The sequence below is a fragment of the Cervus elaphus genome, chromosome 24 (assembly GCF_910594005.1).
Source record: "Cervus elaphus chromosome 24, mCerEla1.1, whole genome shotgun sequence".
NCBI classification, from domain to species: domain Eukaryota; kingdom Metazoa; phylum Chordata; class Mammalia; order Artiodactyla; family Cervidae; genus Cervus; species Cervus elaphus.
The window spans coordinates 66,797,504-66,817,669 of NC_057838.1; positions in this window are offsets into that span (position 1 = coordinate 66,797,504).

Genomic DNA, 20,166 nt, shown 5'->3' on the forward strand with positions numbered 1-20,166 from the left:
TAGGGTCTAGCAGGTGAGTGTCTGCCCAGTGTGACTTCAGACTTCCCGCCTGGGGACGCCTGCCCTGCATGTCCCAGGGGAGAAGCTTGGCTTTACCCCCTCACTGTGGTTGACACTCATTTGCCCCTGGCAGATCTGCATACACTTGTCACACACACACACACACACACACACACACACACTCTCATACATCACAGACTCGTTCACCCAAATGTTCACATCCACACGTTCACGCTTGCATACGATTCCCCTGCTCAGACTCCTGTGTTCACACACATATATTTACACATGTGGTCATAGCTTACACACTCAAACTTTCATATCCACATGCTCATTCATTTACCCACGTATTTATACACCCTCAAACGTATACACTAGATGCTAGGTGCTCAGTTGTGTCCAACTCTTTGCCTCCCAATTGACTGTATCCTGCCAGGATCCTTTGTCCATGGGATTTCCCAGGCAAGAATACTGGAGTGGGAGGCCATTTCCTTCTCCAGGGGACCTTCAGGACACAGGGATCGAACCCGTGTCTCCTGGATTGGTAGGCAGATTCTTTACCACTAAAGGGGCAGCAGAGGATGAGATGGTTGGATGGCATCACCAACTCAATGGACGTGAGTCTGAGCAAACTCTAGGAGATGGTGAAGGACAGGGAAGTCTGGTGTGCTGCTGTCCATGGGGTCACAAAGAGACGGACATGACTTAGCGACTGGACAACAATAAACATACACATTCACACCTTTAAAGGCACACACATTAATATAGTCACACAATTTTATACTCAAACATACTTAAATCTGCTCCCAAACATACACCCTCAAACAATTATACACACTTCCACTCGCACATAATCAGTCACACACATTTACACACACAAACATTCACACATGCTGCTATATCTGTGCACGTTGATTCACACACATGTAATTAAAGCACTCATACACTTACACACGTACTCAAATGTTCTACACCTCACACACATTCATATTCACAACACTTACACTCATACTTCCACACACCCACTCGGCATTCCATGACATACATATATCCTACACAGTCATACCTGTGTACATTCATAGACACTTTCACACACACTTGCCTACTTATACACATAGCCATATACATATTCACACACAAACATTCACACATGTTCATACTCAAGCTGACATATGTGCACATGTATACTTACACACTCAAACATCGCATACACTCATACATGCACATGGCTACACACACACACATTTACGAGGTCACATACTCACTCATATAAGGAGATGTGCTCAGTTGTCTAACCATTCCGTAGCATCTCCTTTGTGGTCTTTTGTGTACTGCTTGTGTCAGGGAGTTAGTGTGTTGATCAAATGCGGAGAAACTGCCCAAGAACAGGTTTGGACACTGCCAGGCTCTGTACCCACCACATCTGCCCTGGACAGTGTTCCCTCACTGCCCACCTCGGGGGCCCTGGGAAAAGTCCTGGGCTGAGAGGTGATGCAGCTGGGGCTAGACCCACTGGGAATAGCTACAGCTGTCACGGACCCAGCCAGGGGCCAGGCATGTGGTCTGATAGGTGGGAAGAGACACAGGGAGTCCAGGGACCACAGGCTATGGAATCATTGTCTACTGCTCCCCCCACCAAGCGTTACAACTTTGTACAAATAAATAAACATTTGTTGAAAGTGAAAGTCGCTCAGTTGTGTGAGACTATTTGTGACCCCATGGACTGTCCATGGAATTCTCCAGGCCAGAATACTGGAGTGGGTAGCCTTTCCCTTCTCCAGGAGTTCTTCCCAACCCAGGGATCGAACCCAGGTCTCCCACATTGCATACGGATTCTTTACTAGCTGAGCCACAAGGGAAACCCAAGAATACTGGAGTGTGTAGCCTATCCCTTCTCCAGGGGATCTTCCCGACCCAGGAATCGAACCGGGGTCTCCTGCACTGCAGGCGGATTCTTTACCGACTGAGTTATCAGGGAAGCAAACATTTGTTGGGGGCTTTTCTTAAAAATCATTTATTTATCTGGCTGTGCTGGGTCTTTGTGGCTGTGCGGTCTTTTTCTCTAGTTGTGGTGAGCAGGGATTACTCTCTAGTTGCGGTGCTCAGGCTCTAGAGTGTTTGGGCTTCAGTAGTTGCAGCTCCCAGGCTCTAGGGTACAGGCTCAGTAGTTGTGGCACATGGGCTTAGTTCCTCCGCAGCATGTGGGATCTTCCCAGACCAGGGATTGAACCTGTGTCTCCTGAATTGGCAGGCAGAGTCTTTACCACTGAGCCACAGGGAGGCCCTGTAGAGGGCTTATTTTAGGGACCAGATGCCACAAATCATCCGATGGACCACAGACCATCTCAATCTACAGGCACTTTTGTTTGGGCAGCACATTTTAAATTTTTTAATTTCAAAATCTCTGTGGGAGGGGAGAGCACTTCCAGAAGAGTGGAGTAAGGACCTCTGAAAATCCAGCCCTCCATAAGGACAATGAGGATGTTGGCAAAAGTAGTCAAAACCAACTTTTTCAGTGTTCTGGAAATTAACCAAAGTCTTACAACATTCGCAGGAACATTTATTTTAAGAAAAACAAACTGAGTCTCAGTAAGAGCCGTGAACTTTTGTGGCTATTATCCGAGTCCATTCTTCTCTTCCCAGATCTGCAGTAGCCTTGAAAACCAACAGTTTCACAATCACAACAGCCAGGAAAAACAGCAATTTAGCAGCATCTGGAGGGAGAAGGAGGGCTTGGTGCTCCCTAAAATGTCATTATTTGACCTGCTGGAAGTTACCTGGAAATCCCCGCTCCCAGAGCTTGTCTTTATTTGACCTGACTCAGCTCTGTCAGCGTGAATAGCCTTTTCCCTAGGGGACTTTTGTCAAAAAAAAAAAAAAAAAAAAACAGGGAAAAAAGGTCAGCAGCAATAATTTAACATAAAATCTGCCTGAAGCACTGATAACAGATGGAATACACAAGAAGCTGCACAAAAATATGTAAAAAGAAAGCTGGAAAATGATATATCCATAGAGGGCTTTGAAAAGCTCCAATATGTTATTGGAGGTCTAGAAGGCCATGCTCGTGGGCAGGGCTGGGCACCTGTCCAGGAAATACCTGAGATGGCCCTAGTGGTTCACCTCTGGCTGACCTTGAGGCTCTGTAGAAGCAGAAAGTGAAGATTGTAAACTGTCTGATAGAGCACTGGAAGCATGTGTCAACACACAGAGCCTCTCCTCCAGGCTGGGAGATTTACTGGTACAAGGCATTTACAGAAATCTCTGTTCCATCATTAGCAGACCATTATGCTAACCAGACAGAGATTTTAGTGACCACACATAACAAAGAATACAGATTTTACAGAATTCACTCAGGGACTTCACCAAACAAACAAACAGCAGCAGCAACAGCCATGATGCGTAACAATAACAACACACCCTGAGGAGGAGGGGGAGTCTAATTTCTAGAATTGCTGCACTTACTATTTAAAATGCAAGCATTTCAGCATATTTGCAAGACATACAAAGAAACAGGAAAGTGTGACCCATACATGGGGGGAAAAGAAACCAACTGAAACTATCTTTGAGGAAGGCCAGATGGTGGATTTACTAGACAAAGACTTTATTTTTTGATCATTTTTATTGTACTATAGTTGATTTACAATGTTGTGTTACTTTCAGGTGTATAGCAAACTTATGCCAGTGGTCCTTGCAGCATTATTCAGAATAATCCAAAGATGGGTACAATCCAAATGTCCATCAATAAACAAAATGTGATATTATACATACCATGGAAAATTATTTAGCCATGAAAAGGTCACTCACCTAGAGCCAGACATCCTGACAAAGGCATTCCAATCATACTCATCTCTCATGCTAGCAAAGTAATGCTCAAAATTCTTCAAGCCAGGCTTCAGCAGTATATGAACCAAGAACTTCCAGATGTTCAAGCTGGATTTAGAAAAGGCAGAGGAACCAGAGATCAAATTGCCAACATCCACTGGATCATTGAAAAAGCAAGAGAGTTCCAGAAAAACATCTACTTCTGCTTTATTGACTACACCAAACCTTTGACTGTCTGGATCACAACAAACTGTGAAGAATTATTTAAAAGATGGGAATACCAGACCACCTTACCTGCCTCCTGAGAAATATGTATGCAGGTCAAGAAGCAACAGTTAGAACTGGACATGGAAAAACAGACTGGGAAAGGAGGAAAATTGGGAAAGGCTCCAAATTGGGAAAGGAGATGTCAAGGCTGTATATTGCCACCTTGCTCATTTAACTTATGTGCAGAGTATATTATGCAAAATGCCAAGCTGGATGAAGCACAGGCTGGAATCAAGATTGCTGGGAGAAATATCAATAACCTTAGATATGCAGATGACACCACCCTTATGGCAGAAAGTGAAAAGGAACTAAAGAGTCTGAAAAAGGGGAGTGAAAAAGCTGGTTTAAAACTCAACATTCAAAAAACTAAGATCATGGCATCCAGTCCCATCACTCTATGGCAAACAGATAGGGAAACAATGGAAACAGTGACAGACTTTATTTTTGGGGGCTCCAGAATCACTGTAGATGGTGACTGCAGCCATGAAATAAAAAGATGCTTGCTCCTTGGAAGAAAAGCTGTGACAAACCTAGACAGCATATTAAAAAGCAGAGACACTACTGTGCCAACAAAGGTCCGTATAGTCAAAGCTATGGTTTTTCCAGGAATCATGTATGGATGTGAGAGTTGGATCATAAAGAAAGCTGAGCACCGAAGAATGGATGTTTTTGAAATGTGGTGTTGGAGAGGACTCTTGAGAGTCTCTTGGACTGCAAGGAGATCAAATCAGTCAATCCTAAAGGAAATCAGTCCTGAATATTCATTGGAAGGACTGAAGCTGAAGCTGAAGCTCCAATATTTTGGCTACCTGATATGAAGAAATGACTCGTTGGAAAAGGCCCCGATGCTGGGCAAAGTTGAAAGCAGGAGGAGAAGTGGATGATAGAGGATGAGATGGTTGGATGGCATCAGCGACTCGATGGACATGAGTTTGAGCAAGCTCCGGGGGCTGGTGATGGACAGGGAAGCCTGGTGTGCTGCAGTCCATGGGGTCACAAAGAGTCAGACACGACTGAGCGACTGAACTGAGCTGATGAAAATGTCGGAAGTACCAACATTTGCTACTACACAGATGAACCTTGCAATCATGCTAAAGTGAAATGAGCCAGATAAAAAAAGAACAAATATATGATTCCAATTATATGAGGTACTTAGAGTGGTAAATTCATAGAGTGAAAAGCAGATTAGTGGTTTCTAGATTCAGAGAGGAGGGCATAATAGAAAGTCACTGTTTAATGCTTACATAAAGCAGTCCTTCAGGCTGAAATGGAAGGACACTCAAGAGTAATTCATATCCACAGGAAGAAATAAAGAGCACCAGCATAAAGGCATCTACATAGGTAATTCTAGAAGATAGCATAAATACATTTTTTGGTTTATAGCTCTTTTTTATTTTGTTTAATTTTTAAACAAAAAGTGGATAAGCTTATAACACATGAAGATGTAATTTGTATGACCATAGGAGGACGAAGAAGGGGAGGGAACAGGACCATAAAGGAGCCCTGGGCACATCGGTCATCATCTCAGCCCCCAAAGCCTGGTTCAGGCTCTAGCCTGAGTCAGTCATCTGACCTTTATTGGTCGCTCACTCTGGGGGATCTAGTGGTGGCCAAGACAGACCCAGTGGTCCCTGCCTTTGCAGACAGAGCTCCTTGCCCCAAAGGACAGGTGAGAAGGAGTTTTTCAGCGTCTTCTCAGAGCAGAGGGCCTGGATCCTGCTTGTGAGTTTTAGAGGAATTTTGTCAGGCTTTGGCGTTAGGGCTTCCCTGGTGGCTCAGATGGTAAAGAATCTGCCTGCAATCAGGAGACCCAGGTTCAATCCCTGGGTAGAGAAGATCCCCTGGAGAAGGGAACACTGCCCACTGCAGTATTCTTGCCTGGAGAATCCCATGGACAGAGGAGCCTGGCAGGCCACGGTCCGTGGGGTCACAAAGAGTCAGACTTCCACTTTCTCTCACTTTGGGCTTCAGGGAGAGAGTTCCAGGTATGAGGCTACCTTTCATGTTTTCTGCACTGCACTGTCCCCCTTGTTTCTGTTGCCCCTCCTCTACCTCTGCTGTTCAGACTGTTTCTTCATTAGGCAAAGCCTCCACTCTCACCTCGACCTGGGAGCTAAGGGTGGAGGATGGGCCAGTGGTGGCATGGGAAAGGGGCTGGGGGCGCCAGAATCAGCGAGCGCAGAGCCCTCACCATCTACCCCCCAAGCCAGTGCTCCTGTTTGCCCCTGCACACACAGCTCTCCCTGCAAAAATTCAGCAGTATAAACTGTTCTTACCTCTTTGCACATGTAATTGTGTGTGTGCGCGCACTCGCACATGCGTGTAACAGGATGCTAAATTGCAACTTCCTATTCAGTCACCAAGATAAAATGGATAAGACATTCCAGACCAAGATGCAAATGTTCAGAAGAAATTAACAAAAACCCACTGTAAGACCTTAGAAGGTTTTCCCAGCATTGAGGATCTCATGATCTAGTTATTGGAGATTAAATAAATTTCTGAGTGGTTAGTAGCTCAATTATGTCTGACTCTTTGAGACCTTGGACTATAGCCCGCCAGGCTCGTCTGTCCATGGGATTCTCCAGGCAAGAATACTGGAGTGGGTTGCCATTCCCTTCTCCAGGGGATCTTCCCAACCCAGGGATTGAAGCTGGGTCTCCTACATTAGAAGGTGGATTCTTTACCCTCTGAGCCACCAGAGAAGCCCAAATTTGTGAGAGCCCTCCTGTAGAAGGAAGGAATCCTGGCCCCAGCGTTCTGCCAGTGCAAGGAGGTGGCAACTGTGATAGACTGTGGGGTTTTTCTTGGTTTGCCTCTCTGGCTGGGGCCTGGCCTGGGAAGTGAGAAGTTCCTCCACTCTAGGAAGAGAACAAGGGGTTGTGATGGCCTGGTCTCTCACTAAAATCAGAGGCCAAGGGCTCAGGAAAGGAGCAGCCAGCAGGAGCCCCCAGGGCAGGGCTCTCCAGGTCAAGAACCGGCCAGGGCAGGTGTGGGCTGACTGGTTTCAGCTTTCCTTTCACTCCCTCAGTCTTTCACAAGACTGTGTGAGGGCCCCAAGCTGGACTCTGCTGACTCAGAGGAATCAGGTGAGGCGCAGTGGGGTGAGGGGGGAGGTTCTAGAACAATCAGCCGGGCAGCCAGACGCAGCAGGTCAGAGGCAGCTGATGGATGGGGTAGACGAGCAGTTCATCTGTGAATAATGACTCTGGGACCACAGCCTCCCACGGCGAGTGGGTGACATCAGAGGTCGTGGCGGGAGGCAGCTGGGGGATTTGGGGGGCAACTTCAGAAGCCTGGTGTCCAAGAGCCTGAAGGGAGTCAGACTTTGGAGAAGTGACAGACAGTGGAATGTCACGGGGGTGGGGGTTCTCTGCAGCCAGACTGCCTGGGGGTGAGTCCCGAGGACGCTGGAGGTTAATCCATCTCTCTCTGTGATCTCGGCTAGCTCGGCTGTCAAAGTGAGGGTGTATGAGGATTAAATGAGTGGGTACTGGGAAGTGCTGAGAGGAAAGCCCGGGAGGTATGTGTTTGTGAAATAAATAACAGTGCTGAGTGAGGAGGGAGATGGGGGCCATGTGGTCCGGTTACAGACAGCTCCTGCGAGGCACACGGAAGACCCTCCCCAGGCCCTACGCAAAGCGGGTGAAGGCAGGTTCACCGGTTTTGAGGGCAGGTGGGAGGAGATTCCTGATCCCAGATGAGGTATCCGCAGGAGTGAGGGGCTCCCCCCTCAAACCCACTCTGGGTCCTGACCTTGCTCCCAGGGCTGAGAGAAGAGGGAGGGAAGGGGGAAAAAAAAAAGCAAAGGCTGTTTAGCTTTCTCTCAAAGGCTTTCCTTCCCTTTGGTGGCATTGTGAGGGCCACGCGGAGGTCATTCCATTTCTGTGTTTCTCTAATCTGCTTCCAGCCCAGCGGCAGGCGCACAGAGGCCTAAAAATCCTGTCAGCCGCCAGGTTGGATCCTGTCAGACTTTGGCCCCCAGGGCCGCCAGGCCTCTGCTCACCAGCCGGGTGTTCCATGTGGGCCTCACTCACTGGCATGCCCTGCCCCCTCTGAAGTCTGGGGGCAGCATTTGGAGGGACAGAGCCTGAGAGCTGGGGCTGTTGGGGGGGCGGGCAGGGGGGTCTCCTTAAGAGGGGCTGAGGCCCAGCCAATGGCCTCAGGATCCAGGGGTGGGCCAGGGTCTCTGAGGTTGTCTTGACCAGCCCTCCGTTTTGAATAGAGTCCTAGAAAGGGGCGGCTTTGTGGTTTTCTGAGCCGTACTGCTTCCCCTCCCCCGCTTCAGCCAACTTTATTCAGAAACTGTTATCTTCCAGAAAAACTTCTAAAGATCCTGAGAAGAAAAGGCCCCAGAACTGCTGGAGTTCAAAGTCCTGGCCGCAGTCTCCCAGGAGAGGTGGGCCCTCGCTTATCACCGTTGAGGCCTGCCCCAAGGCCGCAGGTGCGAGGCCTGGCACTAAGGCCACAGAAGCGGAGCCCAGAACCGAGGTCACCTCTGAAGCTGACGGAGCCCCTTTGTAACCGCTGGTCATCACTCACAAGCTTCCTGACTCCCAGTCAGGCAGCGATGCCCACTCCAGGAAACACCCTATCATGCCCCAACCGATCACCTAATGCCAACTGTTCAGCAGGAATTCTCTTTGTCTTCAGGCTCTAAAAACTGGCTATTAACCCATGAAAACTGTTGACTCCCCCTGGTCTGTCAGGCGTTATTGGCCCACTGTGCGGGCACTGCCCACTTTATCTCTCTGCTCTTGGCTCTTCATAAACTCACTCCCTTCTGAAATGCTCTCTGTCTGGAAATTCTTCTCCAGCTTGCACTTGGACTGCCTCAACACTTATCACTGGCCTCTGGGCCTCAGTTCCTTTAAGGGTAGGACTGAAGGGTGAGGCCCTGGGGGGTTCTGTAAAGATGTGAGAGAGGGTGGCAGGGAAGCTGGGGTGGGGGTAGGGGTCTCTGGGAACCAGCCCCACTATACCTGCTCACCTGGCAAACCTCGGCCCATCCGTTAAGCCACAATCCAGGCACCATCTCCTCCTGGAAGCCTTCCAGACCTGTCCCAGACCTGCCTAAAGGCCTCCTCCGGGCAGCCACAGATTACAAGCTATCTCCTAGCTATCAAAGGAGTACCTTCGTAATAGGAGATATTATAGGAGATATTACACAGGTACATACACAGTTGTTTGCCTGTCATCAGAGAATACCTGAGTTGAAATTCCAGTTCTGTTACTTTCCAGCTGTGTGACCGTGAGCAAGTGACCTAACCTCTCTGGGCTTCAGTTGCTACATCCCTAAAACGGTATCAGTAAACACAAAATGTTTGCTACATGCCTCTCCCTGTCTTATGTCCTCGATTTCATCTACAAAGCATCTCTATGAGACTGGTATGAAAGGCATTCATTTCTATTTTAAACAAATGAGAAAACTGGGAATTCCCTGGCGGGCCAGGGGTTAAGACTCAGTGCTTTCACTGCCAGGGTCCTGGCTCAGTTTGATGACCTCCGGTCTGGTCAGGGAACCAAGATCCAACAAGCTGTGTGGTGCGGTCAAAAAAAAAAAAAAAAAAAAGAGAGAGAGAGAGAGAAAACTGAGGCACAGAGAGGTGAAGTATTTTGCCCAAAGTCACACAGCTTGTAAATGGCAGGGCCAGTAGAACTCAAATCAATTGCAAAGAGATTCGATTGCCTCTCAGAGCTATGTCATTGGATGTTGTGAGGGTGATGTGAGTAAATAAATAAAGCTGTTGGCACATGGCAGTTACTCAATGTTGGTAGTTGGTTGCTCAGTTGTGTCCGACTCTTTGTGACCCCGTGGACTGTAGCCCGCCAGGCTCCTCTGTCCATGGAATTCTCCAGGCAAGAATACTGGAATGGGAAGCCATTCCCTCCTCCAGGGGATCTTCCCGACCCAGGGATCAAACCCAGGTCTCCCCCATTGCAGGCAGATTCTTTACCATCTGAGCCACCAGGGGAATTCCCTGGTAGGTACTCAATAAATGCTGTCTATGTTTTCCAGCGTCCCCTCTCTCTCAGTTTGGGGATTTAAACCTGGGATTTGAAATAGGAACCGGACACATTTTTACACGTGTTTTCTTACTGTTCTCACCCATTTACTGTCATAGGATCATGACACGCCAGTGCTGGAATGGACAGGTGAAATAATGAGAAGAATCATAATAATGATTACTATTGATCACTTACTGAATACTTACTACGTGTCACTGTCATATGTTATTAAATAGATTTTATTTTTTAGCAGCAAAATGAAGTAGAAGTTACAGAAATTTCCCATGTGTCTCCTGCCTGCCCCCATCTTCCCCCTCTGTCAACATCCCCCACCAGAGTGGTACACTTGTTACAACTGATAAACTTATATTGACACATCATTATCACCCGAAGTCCACAGTTCACCTTAGGGTTTGCTCTTGGGTTTGTACAGGCTCTGCATTTTGACAAATGCGTTATGACATGTATCCACCATTATAGTGTAATATAAAGTATTTTCACTACCCTAAAGATCCTCTGTGCTCTGTAGATTCAGCCCTTCCGCCTGCCCCCACCCCCGCATCCCCAGTCACTGATCCTCTTACTGTCTCCACGGTTTTTCCTTTTTCAGAACATCAAACAGTTGGAATTGCACAATATGTAGCTTTTTCAGATTGGCTTCTTTCACTTATTAATAGTGATAAGCATTTAAGGTTCGTCCACGTCTTCTCATGGCTTGAGAGTTCATTCCATTCTAACACTGAAAAATATCCCATTGTCTAGATATGCTACAGTTTATTTATCCATTCACCTACTGAAGAACATCTTGGTTGCTTTCCAAGGTTTGAGAATTAAGAGTAAAGCTGCTATAAATATTCCTCTGCAGTTAGTTTCAGGAACGTGAATTTTCAACTCCTTTTGGTAAAGACCAAGGAGCACAATTACTGGCTCCTCAGCTGGCACTAGTGGTAAAGAATCCGCCTTCCAATGCAGGAGACATAAGAGACATGGGTTCCATCCCTGGGTCAGGAAGATCCCCTGGAGAAGGAAATGGCTTCCCACTCCAGTATTCTTGTCTGGGGAATCCCATGAACAGAGGAGCCTGGTGGGCTACAGTCCAGGGGGTCTCAGAGAGTCGGACACAACTGTCTAAGCACACACACGTGCTAAGAGTATGTCTAGTTTTGTAAGAAACCACCAGTGAAAACCGCTCAGTCGTGTCCGACTATTTGCGACTATACGGTCCACGGAATTCTCCAGGCCAGAATACTGGAGTTACCGGGTAGCCTTTCCCTTCTTCAGGGGATCTTCCCAACCCAGGGATCAAACCCAGGTCTCCCACATCGTGGGCAGATTCTTTACCAGCTGAGCCACAAGGGAAGCCCAACGATACTGGAATGGGTAGCCTAACCCTTCTCTAGAGGATCTTTCTGACCCAGGAATTGAACCGGGGTTTCCTGCATTGCAGGTGGATTCTTTACCAACTGAGCTATCAGGGAAGCCCAAGAAACCACCAAACTTCTTCCAAGGTGGATATGTCATTTTGCGTCCCCACCAGCAATAAAAGAGAGCCCTCATTGCCCCACATCCTCAAGAGTATTTGGTGATGTCAGCGCTCCAGACCTGGCCATTCTGATAGATGTGTAGTGGTATCTCGTCGTTTTCATTTGCATTTCCCTAAAGACAGATGATGTGGAACATCTTTTCATATGCTTATTTGCCATCTGTATATATTTGCCATCTCATCTCTGACAAGGTGTCTGCTCAGATAGTTTGCTCATTTTTACATCAGTAGTTCGTTTTCTTATTGCTGAGTTTTAAGCGCTCTTTGTATATTTTTGATATGCCTTTTGCAAATATTTTCTCCCAGTCTCTGGCTCATTTTCTCACTTCCTTGAACAAGTCTTTCACAGGTCAGAAGTTTTTAATCTTAATGAAGTTCAGTTTATCAATTGTTCCTCTCATGGTGCTAAGGGCTGAAGGTTTGGGTCCGTCCAAAATGTATATGTTGAAATCCTAGGACTTCCCTGGTGGTTCAGTGGTTAAGACTTCCAGTACTTCCACTGCAGGGGGCTCAAGTTCGATCCCTATTTGGGGAACTAAGATCCCATACGCTGTGTGGCATGGCCAAAAAAAAAAAGAAAATTAAAATATTAAATAAAAAAGAATTAAAAAAAAAGAAATCCTAACCCCTAAAGATGATAGTGTTGGGGGGTGTGCTTTAAGAGGTTCTTAAATCCCTCAAGAATGGGACTACAGCCTCATAAAAGAGGCTTCGGGGAGATTTCTCAGCCCCTTCTACCATGTGAGGATAGGAGAAGTCTGAAATCCAGAAGAGGGCTCTCACCAAACAATGCCAACACCGTAACCTTGGACTTTTAACCTCCAGCAGTGGGAGAAATAAATTTCTGCTGTTTGCAGGCTAGCCACTCTGTGGCATTTTGTTATAGCAGCCTGAATGGACCAAGACATTTGGGTCATGCTTTTGTGATGTATCTAAAAAGTTAATCACCATTCCTGGGGTTGCCTAATTTTCTCCTCTGTTATCTTCTAAGAGCTTTAAGTTTTGTGTTTTATTCTTAGGCCTATGATCCACTTTGAGTTCATTTATGTGAAGGAGTACAGTCTGTAATTAGGTTCACTTTTTGCATATGAATGTCCATTGTCCCAGAACCGTTTGTCCAAAAGACTGCTTTTCTCCATTGTACTGAATTTGCTCCTTTGTCAAAGAAAAGTTGATGAAGTTTCTGTGGATCTAATTCTGGGCTCCATATTCTGTTCCATTGATCTACTTGTCCATTCTTTCACTCACATTAGTCTGTCTTGATTACTGTAGCTTTATAGTGAGTCTTAATGTCAGATACTTTCAGTTCTTTAAGTTCTTCAATATTATGTTGACTATTCTGCGTCTTTGTCTCTCCACGATAAGGACAAAGCAGGTGTTTAATGTGCACTGAGTTTCACTTTGGGAAGATGAAAAAGTTCTGGAGATGGGTGGTGGTAACGGTTACACAAAACAAGGATGTCAATGAAAGGTACACTTAAAAAAAGTTAAGATGGTAAATTTTATGCTACATATATTTTACCCCAATAAAAATTAGATAGTATTAGACTATAATCCACTGAGTAAAATTGGAATCAATGACTCCATATGGACAACAAGTAAAAAACAAGGAAATGGGGGAGGTGGGAGGGCTCTTCCTTATGATGTCAGTTGATAAATGTGAAAGAAGAGGTGGGCTTGGAAAATGACAGTTTACAGCAATCATAATAAAGACTGATTTTGCAAATACCATCAATTGATGCTGAACCTAAGGAGGAAAATTTGCTGAGAAACGTGAGATTGGCACGGTCTTACAGTGTTTCCCATAGCTTCCCCATACAACAAGAGGAAAACCAGGACCTAATCAATGGAGAAAACAGATACAGCATTGACTAGGTGGCCCACACAGACATTACCAATAAGACTTGTCAGATATCACATGCCTCCATATCAATTCAGTTCAGGTCAGTCATTCCGTCATGTCCGAATCTTTGTGTCCCCATAGACCGCAGTACTCCAGGCTTCCCTGTCCATTACCAATTCCCGGAGCTTGCTCAAACTCATGTCTGTGAGTGATGCCATCCAACCATCTCATCCTCTGTTGTCCCCTTCTCCTCCTGCCTTCAGTCTTTCCCAGCATCAGGGTCTTTTCCAATGAGTCAGTTCTTTGCATCAGGTGTCCAAAATATCGGAGTTTCGGCTTCAGCATCAGTTCTTCTAATGAATAGTCAGGACTGATTTCCTTTAGGATTATATGACACCCTTGAAAGGGTACAACACTTGTCTAAAGTTCTGGTTGGGGAGGTATTACCTGAATTTAATCATTAGGAGACATCTGACAAACCCACATTGAGAGACCTTCTATAAAACAGTTGGCTTACATTCTTCAGTAATGACAATGTCATGAAAGATAAGGAACGGCTGAGGAAACGTTATAGACTAAAGGAGGCTAAAAAGACCTGATAAGAAAGTGAAGTCGCTCAGTCATGTCCGACTCTTTGCGACCCCTTGGACTGTAGCCTATCAGGCTCCTCCCTCCATGGGATTCTCCAGGCAAGAATACTGGAGTGGGTTGGGTTGGACTCAGTACTGGAGGGGAAAAAAAGCTGTGGGACACCAAGACAACTGGCAACTTTGGAAAATGGACTTGGGAGGTGTGCATGCGTGTGAAGTCACTTCACTTGCGTCTGATTCTCTGTTACCCTATGGACTGTAGCCTGCCAGGTTCCCCTGTCCATGGGACTCTCCAGGCAAGAAGACCGGAGTGGGTTGCCATGCTCTCCTCCAGGGGATCGTTCCGCCCCAGGGATCTAACTCCCATCTCCTGTGTCTCCTGCCTTGCAGGCAGATTTTTTTTTTTTTTTTACTGCTGAGCCACCAGGGAAGTCCCCTTGGGAGGTGTTATACAAATATTAAATGTCCTGAATTTGATAACTGTATTGTGGTTATGTAAGAGAAAAATCATTGTTGTTAGGAAACACTAAACCATGAAGAGTAAAAGGGGAATGGTGTATGCCAGGAACTCTCAAATAGCTCAGGAAAAAAGCAAGAGAAAGAATGTCTAAATAAAGGTGTCAACACGCAGGAAGTTGCTGAACCTGGGTTATTTGACTTATTTTTACAAATGTTTCGTAGTTTTGAAATTGTTTTCAAAACTGAAGAGTTAAAAAAAAAATTCCCAAGAGCACACCGTTGCTAAGGGAAGAGGTTGGATTTAAATTGAGGTTGTTGGGGGCATTTCAAGGGATTCTGCTGTCTCTCTCATTACTGCCAAAACTTACAGAGGAGGACACTGAAGCCCAGAGTCGAAAGGGATCGGCATTTGGTCACAGCTCACGTGGGCTGCTGCATAAGGACCAGTGTCTGGGATCCCAGCCTGGGTAGATTCTATTGCTCTCTCGTTCTGTGGATAGAGCTGAGCACCTGGACTTGAGACGACTCATGTTTCTCTGGAGCTTTCCTCTGACCACATCCTGAGCTGGCCGGATCTCACCTGCAGGACTCTCTGGCCCCATCTCTGGAACCCTGGACTGTGAACATTATGTTTAACTAGCAGAGTAACCAGACCAGTTCCCAGGGATGAAGTTGCAGGCAGGTCAGTGTTAGGGGAGGGAGATTAACACTCAGCAAGGCTCCCCTCTGAGGTTCTCGGTGGGAGGAAGAGAAGGGAGTTGGGGGAAGTCTTCTAAGTCAAGATAAAAGGAGATTGGCCACAATCCCTTACTTCTGCCTAAAACATGTGAGAGTCGCTCAGTCGTGTCTGACTCTTTTCGACCCCATGGACTATATAGTCCATGAAATTCTCCAGGCCAGAATACTGGAGTGGGTAGCCTTTCCCTTCTTCAGGGGATCTTCCCAACCAAGGGATTGAACCCAGGTTTCCCGTATTGCAGGCAGATTCTTTACCAGCTTGAGCCACCAAGGAAGCCCCCAAATTACATACAATAAAGCACTCTGATCTCAAGACTACATTTCCACATACACATTCATCTGTGTAACGATGAGCAAGAGTCAGAGCATTTCTGCATCTGGGAAGATGGCCGTGTACCCCTTCTAAGTCAACATGCTGGCCTCCCACCTCCTCTGTACTGATCTACCTCTGTCATCATAGGTTAACTTTTTGCCTGCCCTTAAATATCACGTAAAAAGAGATCAAACTCTTCTTTTGTGTCTGGCTGCTTTTTCACTCAACATAAGAGAGGGGATAGGGCTTCCTCAGTGGCTCAGCAGTAAAGAATCCACCTGCAATGCAGGAGACATGGGTTCGATCCCTGGGTCAGGAAGATCCCCTGGAGGAAGGCATGGCAATCCACTCCAGTATTCTTGCCTGGAGAATCCCATGGACAGAGGAGCTTGGTGGGCTTCAGTACAGGGGGTCCAGAAAGAGTCGGACACAACTGACCCACAAAACAGCAGCGACAACAAACAGAGAGGATGCCTAATCTTTAATATTGGTCCCAATGCTCTTGATCTTCATGGTTGTTGCTTTTCAGTCGCCAAGTGGTGTCTGACTCTTTGTGATCCCATGGACTGCAGCACACCAGGCTTCCTTGTCCCTCACCAGTTCCCGGAGCTTGCTCACACTCATGTCCATTGAGTCCGTGATGACATCCAACCATCTCATCCTCTGTTGCCCTCTTCTCCTTCTGCCTTCAAACTTTCCCAGCATCCAGGGTTTTTTCCAGAGAATCAACTGTTGGCATCAGGTGGCCAAAGTACTGGAGCTTTAATAGCTAACATTTGCCAGGTGCCAGGCACTGTTCCAAGTGCTTTACATGTACATATTCTCTTACTCCTCACAGTGTATCTATGAGGTAAATAAAAATAAGGGGACTGGGGTACAGAAAGGTGAGGCAACTTGCCCAAGACACAGAGTTAGGACTGGAAGGCAGGCAACCAATCCCTAGTCATGCTTATGTGTGAGAGGTCAGATGTCTCATACATATTTTTTTTTAAAAGATTTTTATGTGGATCTTTATTGAATTTGTTACAGTGCTGTTTCTGTTTTCTGTTTTGTTTTTTTGGCCAGGAGGCATGTGGGATCTTAGCTCTCCGACCAGGGTTTGAACCTGCAGCCCCTGCATTGGAAGGCAAAGTCTTGACCACTGGACTGCCAGGGAAGTCTCCCTCATCCACGTTTTAAGGGCTGAGAGAGGCTCAGAGCTGGATCTGGGTCTTTGGAGGCCCAAATGGGATATTAGAAGTAAAAATGTGCTAAAAAGAATAAAACTTTGTACAAATAGAAGGCAGGGTCATGACTCATTTAATGTGAATAGGGTCACCATTTGTTCATTTAATAACCCAATATGCATGAAAATTTTTAATGACTCTAGCATATTTTTTATTTTAATTTTCGCCACACAGTGCTGCATGGGGCATCTTAGTGCTTAGTAGCTTCAGTTGTGTCTGACTCTTTGTGACCTCAAAGGTTGCGGCACATAAGGCTCCTCTGCCCATGGGATTTTCAGATTTTTCAGGCAAGAATACTGGAGTAGTTGCTGTGCCCTCCTCCAAGGGATCTTCCTGACCCAGGCAATGAACCCGCATCTCTTGCATTGCAGGCAGATTGTTTACGGCTGAGCCACCAGGAAAGCTCCCATAGTACCCCAGTTCAGTTCAATCGCTCAGTCTTTGCAACCCCATGAACTACAGTACGGCAGGCCTCCCTGTCTATCACCAACTCCCGGAGTCTACCCAAACTCATGTCCATTGAGTCGGTGATGCCATCCAACCATCTTATCCTCTGTCGTTCCCTTCTCCTCCTGCCCTCAATCTTTCCCAGCCTCAGGGCCTTTACAAATGAGTCAGTTCTTCGAATCACGTGGCCAAAGTACTGGAGTTTCAGCTTCAACATCAGTCCTTCTAATGAACACCCAGGACTGATCTCCTTTGGGATGGACTGGTTGGATCTCCTTGCAGTCCAAGGGACTCTCAAGAGTCTTCTCCAACACCGCAGTTCAAAAGCATCAATTCTTCAGCACTCAACTTTCTTTATAGTCCAACTCTTACATCCATACATGACTACTGGAAAAACCAAAGCTTTGACTAGTTGGATCTTTGTGGACAAAGTAATGTCTCTGCTTTTTAATATGCTGTCTAGATTGGTCATACCTTTCCTTGCAAGGAGCAAGCGTCTTTTAATTTCATGACTGCAGTCACCAGCTGCAGTGATTTTGGAGCCCCCAAAAATAAAGTCAGCCATGGCTTCCACTGTTTCCCCATCTATTTGCCATGAAGTGATGGGACCGGATGCCATGATCTTAGCACCCCAGCCAGGAAGTACCCCAACCAGGGAGCAAACACATGTCCCCTGCAGTGGAAGTGCAGAGTCTTAACCACTAGACCGCTGGGGAAGTCCCTAAGCCAATAAGCATTTAACGAGTACCTAAAGAAACAGTCAGTGGTTTCAGAACGACAAAGTTCTTGCACCTTGGAGCTCACAGTCTAGAGAGGAAAGAAGATGTTTAAGGGGGAAAGTTACCTATGTGCTGGGATGAGAAAGGGGAAGTTCAGGATGACCTGGGTGTGTGTTGGGGAAGACTGACCTTGTCTGTGGGGTTGGGGAAGGAATCTCCGAGGGAATGACATTTCAGCTGAGACCTGAAAGGACAGCAGAGTTGGAGAGGAAGGTGTATCATGGACAGGCAACAGCAGAAGCAAACGCCCTGAGGTGAGAGAGAAACTAGCACAATAATTAGAAACTTAAAGTCACTGGTATGTGATAGTTTTCTGTGTAACAGTTACTTGTCTTGCTTTCACGGAAACAAAATTCCTTATGGCAGTTTCAGATGTACAAGCAAGTATCAGGCTGTATATTGTCACCCTGCTTTCTTAACTTATATGCAGAGAACATCATGCAAAGTGCTAGACTGAATGAATCAAGATTGCCAGGAGAAACATTAACAACCTCAGATATGCAGAATGATACCACTCTAATGGCACAAGGTGAAGAGGAACTAAAGAGCCTCTTGATGAGGGTGAAGGAAGAGAGTGAAAAAAACCGGCTTAAAATTCAATATTAAAAAAACTGTGATCATGGTATCCAGTGCTATCATTTCATAGCAAAGAGAAAGGGAAAAGGTGGAAGCCATGCAGATTTCCTGTCCTTGGTCTCTAAAATCACTGGGGATGGTGACTGCAGCCATGAAATTAAAAGACGATTGCTTCTTGGAAGGAAAGCTATGACAAACCTAGACAGTGTATTAAAAAGCATAGACATCACTTTGCCCACAAAGGTTCATAGAGTCAAAGCTATGGTTTTTCCAGTAGTCATGTATGGGTGTGAGAGTTGGACCGTAAAGAAGGCAGAGCACTTTGAACTACGGTGCTGGAGAAGACTCTTGAGAGTCCCTTGGACTGCAAGGAGATCAAACCAGTCAACCCTAAAGGAAATCAACCTTGAATATTCCTCGGAAGGACTGATGCTTAAGCTGAAGCTCCAATACTTTGACCCCCTCATGTGAAGAGCTGACTCATTGGAAAAGACCCTGATTCCAGATATAGTATGAATTCTTTGGACAATAAAACAATACATGGGAAGGGTTATGAAAAACATGTTTGACATTTCTGAGAATAGTACCATGAGAAAACCTTGATATTTTTCCTTGTCTAAGACCACAAAACCTTAGTCTACAGTCTTTAACTATGAAGCAGCAAAATACCTCTGAAGCAGCAAAACACCTCTATTAATAGTGAGATAATGGCAGTGAGGCTGGTTAATATAAATCTTCTATACCATTGAAATCCTACGCTACATATTTTCCAATTCTACAAAAATACCCATAATATTCCATATTATTTAAAGAAAGAGAAACAATGGACAAATAGCAGCACTGAAATAGCAACAATGAAACCCTCTTGACCAAAGAACATTAACCTATCGTACATATACTTCTGAATCTAAATGCCTCTACTCTTTTCTAATCTAGAACATTATAATCTTCTAAGCAAGCAGCCAATCTATGCCTGTGGCCTTTTCCTTTTTGACTTGGTACGATGTCGATGGTCGTGTCCTGGGCTGGAACAATCATGAGCATTTCTGATGCCCTCCCAAGCATAACGCCACTTGCGTGGTGGATGGTCTGTCACAAACCTGAACAGGTCTTTCATTCCTGGTTGGTCATAAGGTTCCCAATGCCCAGGAGGCAGAGTAGGCCTCGGCCTTGGGGGATCTTTCTAAATAGGCTTGGACTTTTCCAGGGAGGCCTGATCACTATATGTTACATTCCCAAGAATTAATAGAAAACCCAATAACAGTAAGATAGAAAGAGGAAGGGGACATACTGGGCCCCTGGAGCGACTCCTAGGGGAAGAGCTGCCTTGTAGGTTCCTCTCTCCTCCCGTGACCTTGTCATGGTCTGGGCACATCCCGGTGGCTCCCGACACCAAATTACATATGTTTTCTAGCCTGGTGCCTTTCAAACTGTGATATGCATACAAATTGCTTGGAGGTTATGTTAAAATGAAGACTTAGACTAAGGTGATCTGGAGTAGAGCTGAGATCCTACGTTTTTAACAAGCTCCTATGTGATGCTAATGTTGCTGGTCCA